Source organism: Triticum dicoccoides, chromosome 4B (genome assembly GCF_002162155.2).
Source record: "Triticum dicoccoides isolate Atlit2015 ecotype Zavitan chromosome 4B, WEW_v2.0, whole genome shotgun sequence".
In the NCBI taxonomy this organism is placed as follows: Eukaryota; Viridiplantae; Streptophyta; class Magnoliopsida; order Poales; family Poaceae; genus Triticum; species Triticum dicoccoides.
This window is the reverse complement of record NC_041387.1, coordinates 466,101,633-466,109,258: the sequence shown is the minus strand read 5'-3', so window position 1 is coordinate 466,109,258 and position 7,626 is coordinate 466,101,633. Positions and strand designations below refer to the sequence as shown.

At 46.5% G+C, this 7,626-nt stretch overlaps 1 pseudogene; it reads right to left on the bottom strand.

Annotated features, from left to right (window-relative positions):
• LOC119292740 overlaps window positions 1–5,939 on the bottom strand; it is a 117,791-nt pseudogene extending 111,852 nt beyond the window's left edge.
• Window positions 5,940–7,626: the final 1,687 nt, after the last annotated feature.

The following is a 7,626-nucleotide window of genomic DNA, read 5'->3' as shown; positions in this document are numbered from 1 at the left end:
GGGCTCACCGGAGTTAAGGAAGAACCACCCCCAGTAGGGACGGGGGCTCGCCGGAGAGGTACCCCACTATCTATCTTAGGGTTCAGGGTGGGGGGCCTAGAGGGCTGGCCGGGGCGGCGGTGGCGAGTTGTTTCGGGGCGGCGAGGCGGCGTTGGGGCCGGCGGTTCGGCCAGTGGTGGCAGGCGGCTCAGGAGTGTGCAGGTTGAAGATGAACTGCAGGCCCTCCCTAAACTACATGTCTAGTGTCTCTCTGCTACCATTGCGTTCAGTTTCGACAGTAGCATTCAGATTCCACAGTTAATTTCAGTTTGGTCAGTTAAGTTCAGAGTCAATAGTTTTTACCTCATCTGTTGTAGTCAGGTGGTTTTTGGTGATGTTAATTTTACATCCATTTTTCATCATCTATTGGAGATGCTATTAGAATCCCACTTGAGATTAACAATGTCTTACGGCTCACCGGAGCTGCTCCAACGACAGAACGATCCATCACAACAGAGCAGTGCCCTGGACGCCGTGTACAGATTCCTCAGATCTTCCTCCACACCTCCGACAGCCACCTCTGCCTCAACTGCTTCAGCGACCAACCCAATGATGCTGAGGTCGACACGGCTACGACAAAGAGGTTGTACACTTGTTGCGTCAGTTATTACTATACATTCACGTCGATCCATTAGGGCTATTTTGGTTCAACGGAAAAACGTAGATCCACTAGTTGTTACCATCACTCTAAATTTCTGCATGCTCTCCTTACATAATCTCACCATATTTTTTTCGTATGCATGTCAGATATTGTACACAGTCATGCTGAACATGTAGAGAAAAAGAGAAGAGTTTTGCGCGGCAATACAATGTCATGCAGACATCGCTCCATGGTGGGTTCAATGGCAAACCCTCCCCACCCCTCTCCAGATTGTAATCCAGAGGAAGATATCTGTTCTGAGGCGTATTCAGGCGCCACTGACCACTCCTATTTACCCCCAAAGTGTTTGCTCTACCTTGGCATGATGATGTTAGTCATATCATGCATATGTTGCCTTGCAGTGCCTACTTTTGACATCATATATGTCATCTGCTTAGTTTAGACATGTTCTGTAATGCCACCTGTTTAGTTTCTATATCATATATGGGAATTATGCAGTCTCATGTCTTTTAGCCAGCCATAATATATGTGAAATGTGCAATGCCATCCTGTTTAACCCGGCATCATATATTTGAATGATATCTTGCCCATACTTTTCTTCATTACATTCCCATTTGTCAACAATGTTTGTACATTAAACTACTCTTCCTATGAATCAACCATTTGGGTGGGAGATGGAAAAATCTGGAGTGAAAACAAGGCCTTCAGAGCAGACAGTGCTACCTGTCAAAGCAGATATCTTGTTGGGTCCCGATAGCTCCTCAGAGATGGATTCAGAGACAGATGACCAGTCCTATTCCCCCACTGAGGTGTATGCTCTAACTTGGCACGGTTATACTGCTCATATCATGCATACGGTGTCTTGCATTGCATAGTTTAGACATCATATACACAATATTCAACACCATGTTCTTAGTTCGGACATCATATTGAATGCCCTCTGTTTAGCATATAAATCACATATGTGAATTAAATGATGCGATCCTGATTACTTAGATAACATGTAGGTGAATTATGTCATGCGATCCTGTTTAGTTATTCATCATATCTTTGAATTATGTTATGCTATGCTATCCAGTTTAGATAGACATCATATATGTGAAATTATGTCATGCTATCCGTTTTAGTTAAACAATATACATGTCAACTATTTCATGCCCTCTTTTTTCCACACTATCTATTGCATCTATCTCTCATACAATGTTTGTACATTCAACTATGTTTCCTGTTTATCAACCATTTAAATTGGAGCGGGTGATGCCAGTATCTAGCGGAATAAAAACACGGTCTTCAAATAAAATAGTGCCACCTCTTGGTGGAGATAGCACCCCGGTTGTACATGCACAAGAAACAGCCGTACCACACATAACCCAAACTCTCGCAGATTGTACCCCTACTGCAATGGACAGAGAACCAGCTTCACCCAATCTAACCCCAACCCCAACCGATAGTAACTCAGTTCCTGTTGACACAGCACCATCTCCACCACAGAGCTCCCAAACAACAACAGTTAGTAAGGCAGCTCCAGTGCCCAAAGGGCCAGTACTATCACGGTGAACCCCAACTCCACCAGTTAGTACGCCTATTCCTGTGGAGGAAGCACAACCAGCCAGTCGTAGTTTTGCATCTATCGCATTTGATGTTGTTAAATCGTATGTGTGTAGCTTCCCATCTTGGAAATATTATACTGAAGATGAAGGAAAATGCCAGTTGCAGGTGTTTGTCCGGGAGTTATGTGTAAGTAATGTTATTCATGGCAATTACTTTTCTTTGTCCCATACATCCTACCTCCATGATGGTTATAATACAGCAAATTTTCCCATTTTTCTCTATAGAGAAGGACCGATTTGGAAACTCAGGATGAGGTAACCTGTGCTAATACCTATGGTATATTCAAGAATGCTTGGTGGCAGTATCAGAATTACCTGAAGAAAACATACTTCATCGGCAAAGAAACTCATCAAATTCCCTTACGTTCTCCTAAGACACATTTACTGGACGATGACTGGGAACGCCTTGTTCTGTACTGGTCCCGAACCAAGAATATGGTAAGGTCTATGAGCTCATTTTCTATTTTGAGAATTTTATTCTTGCGTCTTACTGCACTCTGTTCATGTAGAACAAGTGCCTAAACCTGAAGAACAACTGTTCTAATTTAAGATTCCATTGCTATCATAGTTCAAAAAAGCGCTAGGCGTTAATTGTGCATTTTGCCACCGCCTTGCGCTTTATTGACCAAAGCGCATGCTTATGCACAGTTATGCACAGATTATGCGTAGTTATGCGCAATGCGTTTTCCCAATGCCTAGAGCCTAGGCGCGCTTAAGCGCTCGCTTAGGCGCGCCTTTTTTTAACTATGATTGATTTGCTCTTGTATCACTGTATTTACTGATACGAACTTATTTTTAAATTGAAGGATCCAATCGAAACTCCAACGGCACAGCAGGTATGTTCACGCATGTTTCTTTAACAGGTTTGCTCTTGTCAATAGCTCTGTTGATTTCAATTTCAATTGTGTATACAGTTGACTTTCATATCATGCACATTACTAGCATCACAACAGAGCCAATAGTGTTGTTGTACATGTAGACCCGTGGTACCCATCTGAAATCTTGTTGTGCCATGTAGTTTCCCACGCTTTGTATTCTTTCACTGCTGCTTTGTCTTGAACTGCTATGATTTGAACCGTGTCTCTATTTTGATTTGGCAAGACAATATAGTGACCATAGGACATAGATATATGTTTGTTTGATGCTTTTATTATGTACTAGTACTTGGCAATAGAAGACTTGGTAGTTTAATCCTGTCCACCTTACTAATGAACTGGTTCACCGAAATGAGTTTCATATACTAGTACATGCTAAACTTGTTATGTGTCTGCTTGTTTCTTCTTTTAGAATGCTGACAGAATATTGGGGAAGAGTGCCTTATTAAGCAATGGTAAAGGAAGTAATGCTGATAAGGTTCAGGATAGTGACACATCCTTGTTGGTCTCCAACAAAGCTGATAAAACAGCTAAGGAAGACTATCTTGAAGATAGCGAGACAACCCCAAAGTCCTGTCCTGGTTTAGTGTTCGAGTTACTGGCCACTACCGCATGCACAAGCTATTCAAACTCACTGTCTGAATCAGTTCGGTTTCTTGAGTCTCAACTACAAGCTGAAAGAAATCGATCAGCTGTGCCGCGACAAGAAGCGGAAGAACCGCAGAAGTCCCTGGAGCATTCAGATGCATACTTTCTGGTGCAACAGCAAGCGTTGGAGGATTTTAGCGCCAAACAGGACAAAGCTAATCAGCTTGCTAAGCTTATTGCCAGCATGGTGGATACCCAGGATAATGTTTCTTGAGCTCTTCTGAAGTTGTTTCAGTTATGCTCTTGTTTTGCTACCGCGTTTATTTGCACTGGTGGCCAATTTTGACGGCCAAGTGTATGTAATATGCTGCTTTGTTCCCTATATTTGCACTGGTGGCGAACTTTGATGCCTAGTGGATGTAATATGTGTAATAGCGGTAATAGGCTGGCCTTAATTGCTTGCTTATTTATTTCCTTATTGTCTTGTTTAGTTGTTTGCTTGTAGTCACTGCAGTTCTTTTTCTGTGTTTTCTAGTGGCCACAATAGCCTATTTTTGGTAACTAGGCCAAAATAATCATGGCAACACACGGACTGTTGTAACCATGGGCCTCCTGCAGGCTGTATGATCCATGGGCCTTCGTTCGGCCGTAGGACCATTGGCCTTCTATACGGGCCATAGGATCCATCGGCCTTCTATACGGGCCTTAGGGATCAATGGGCCTTCTACGGGCCGTAGGGTCCATGGGCCTTCTACGGGCCGTACCATCCATGGGCCTCATATGGGTCGTAGGATCCATGGGCCTTCTACGAGGCGTATCATCATTTCGCCAATCATGGGCCGTACTATTCGTGGACCATAACGGGCCCTTAATAGGCTGTATTTGATAACTCTATGAAAACAGCCCAACGGGTTTTTTTGACATGAAAACGGCCCAACGTATTAACGGTCCACAAACGGGCCGACTGTAACGACGGGCTGAATTTGGCCCACAAGCAGAAAATGACAGTAACGGGCCGTATGTAACCGAATGCTGCAAATGAGCCCAAGAATCAATGGGCCCTAAGAAGGCCGAAAGATAACTTGGGCTGGAAACAGCCCAATGGAATAACGAGCCGTTAATGGGTATAAAGTGATACACTGTTCATTACGGGCCAGTTTCACAACGGGCCGTTAATGGGCCAAGAGTTACAAAGGTCCTCATATGGGCCGAAAGAAGTCATGGGCCACACATAGGCCGGAAGTTAAAATGGGCTGAATCATATTGGACGGCCCAGATGACGCTACTGGGCCTAATTCGGATAGGGCATAACGGGCCCTCTGTTTAGCAGGCTGTAAATGGGCTATATGCGAACAGGCCATTAACAGGCTTTCCGTGGGCTGGCCCGCCACCTTTTGACCAAGTCAAACGGGCCGGCCTTTTCACAGGAATGGGCCTCTATTGGGCCGTGCCACGTGTCAACGTATCATAGGCGCCTTCTGTCCAATGAGTGGATGACATCAGTCCCAACGGTGAGCCGACATGTGTTTCCTCCAGCCAATGATGATTTTGCACGTGGAAAATCCCCATTGGTCGGGGCTGTTAACGGGTTATCGGATCCAAAACCCGACCCGATAGCTTAACGGCGTTCCGTTACGGTGGATGGCACGTGTCGGTTACCCTTGACGAAAGCACTTCTGTGACGCGCGATTTATCGTCATGGAAGTGGACACTTCTGTGATGATAATTTTGGTAATGTCATGGAACACTTCTACGACAGCACATGTATGACTATCTTGATTCTGTCATAAATTTGTCATGGATGTACATGCATGACAAAAAATGCGACCTACTGTGACAAACACGTATAATCACGGAAGTGTATTTTTTTTGTAGTGCATGCCACAACATTTCGCTTGAAATCCATAAGGCGGAAGCCAAATGTGTGCATGATGTCATTGAAGAAGTCGGAGAAAGGGGGCAGAGGCCGCAGGAAAAATAATCAACGAAGAAAGGATAAGTTTTTGGACCAGGCTTGGCAAAGGGAGCGGGGACGACAACCGTGGCGGGATGCCCCATCGTCTCCCTCCCCCACAGGTACTGGAACTGGTCCCTGAGGGTGAATGCGTCGATCGATGAGACGAAGAGGGTGTGTTTCTTCCGCAACCTCACCAGCTCGTTCTCCGACACCTCTCTCCCCTCGGCGGCCTTGGCCGCACCCTTGCCCTTGCTTGCCTTGGGCGCCATGGCGGTTGAGAAGAGGCAAGGGATCTGAAAGCAACGGAGGCGGCGGCAGCGAGGAGAAGCAAGAACTCTGGTTTTTGCTCAAGCAAGAAGAAGGGGAATGGCGGTTCCAAGATTGGGAGGAGTAGAGGAGGTAAATGAGCAGCGCCCCTGCGGATTTCCCGTTTTTATGGGGAAGGCGCAAGCCAACTCTTTACCATTTACTGCGGGGTGACGCATGCATGCCACGCCCATCGCATGAGCGACCCCCACGTCACACGCTCGACGGGTCGTGGGGAAGCGCAACTGACAGAAAGATCGCGACAATCCATCTCTTCCACGCCCGGCCGCAAACTAATTTGGGCCTGGCCCAACTACACCTTGCGCTTATGTGTGGCCCAGGCTTGGGGGCTCCTGTCCGTGTACAAAAGTATGGGTACTTCTATACCCCTTAGTTGTGCACGTGCGGTTGCAGCCACACCTGCGGCATGGCTTCGCGAGGCAAAGGAAGACAAAACCCAAAGACTACAAAGACGGATACTCAAAGCACAATGAGCAGGAGGCGAGCTGGACCTCCCCCGGCAACACCCTTGCCGGGGCAACCTGCACAGCACCAGCAAGCACATCACCCTTGGGGCTAAGAGTTCAGACACCATCGACAATGTTAAGACCAAGATATGAGAATGCATGCTTGGTAGCATGAGGGTTCTCGTAAAAGATTGACAGTCCATGGGTCCACATGGGACCAGAAGACGAAGACCCCCGGCAAGACCCTTGTCGGGGACGACTCCAAGGCCCCCGGCAATCCTTGTTGGGGACAATCGTTGGGCCGCGGCCAAACCCGCGCCCGGCAAGTGTTCACCACCTCACCACCACTCCAGTGCAATCATCGGCGTGCCAACTAATCAGGCGCCTACGTGGCGGCATGTAGATCTTTGTGGAGGCTCTACCATTATGCGAACACAGCAGCTAATTAGCCAGCGTGCTGCTGCATGCCTCATCAGCCTGGACGCGTGTCAAAGCAAGGAGGAGCGGCGACGGACGAGATGGATTCTGTTACCATCCCGAATAAAGCAAGAGGGCACGTAGGCAGCGCATTAAATGTGTTTTCCTGATGTTGCCGAGTGATAAGTTCGTACACTGTAGCTTGCCACCTTCTGTGTGCCACTGTGGCAACCCCTTTATGTATAAAAGGAGGCCCAAAGCATACATAGAGGGGATTTGGACTTTTGGACCATGCTCGCATCGTAGCTAATTCAAAAGCTCAAGAACACATATATCCAGACAAGCAGGACTAGGGTATTACACATCTTTATGGCCCAAACCTGGGTAAATCCCCTGTGTGCTAACTGCTAGACCTGCTCTTCGTGCAGTTAATCCCCCGCCGAACGTAGAAGGGATCCTTGTGACCCCATAGGTGTTCATTTTCCCGGACAGTTTGTGATTCCCTATGCAAGCACGTAAGTCAATAGTTATGCAATGAAATTTATATCCTGCTTATGGTGCATTATTCGGTGTTACTTATGATTAATGCTTGGGTACGAGATTTTTTGCTTTTTTGTTGGTCGCTTCTCAATCTTTTGCTAGCCTTCATTTTGCACTAAGTATGATCACTACTTGTGCATCCAAAACGCTTTAAACCATTTTTGCCATATGAGTCCACTATACCTACCTATATGCGGTATCTCCATGCCGTTCTAAGCAAATTTGC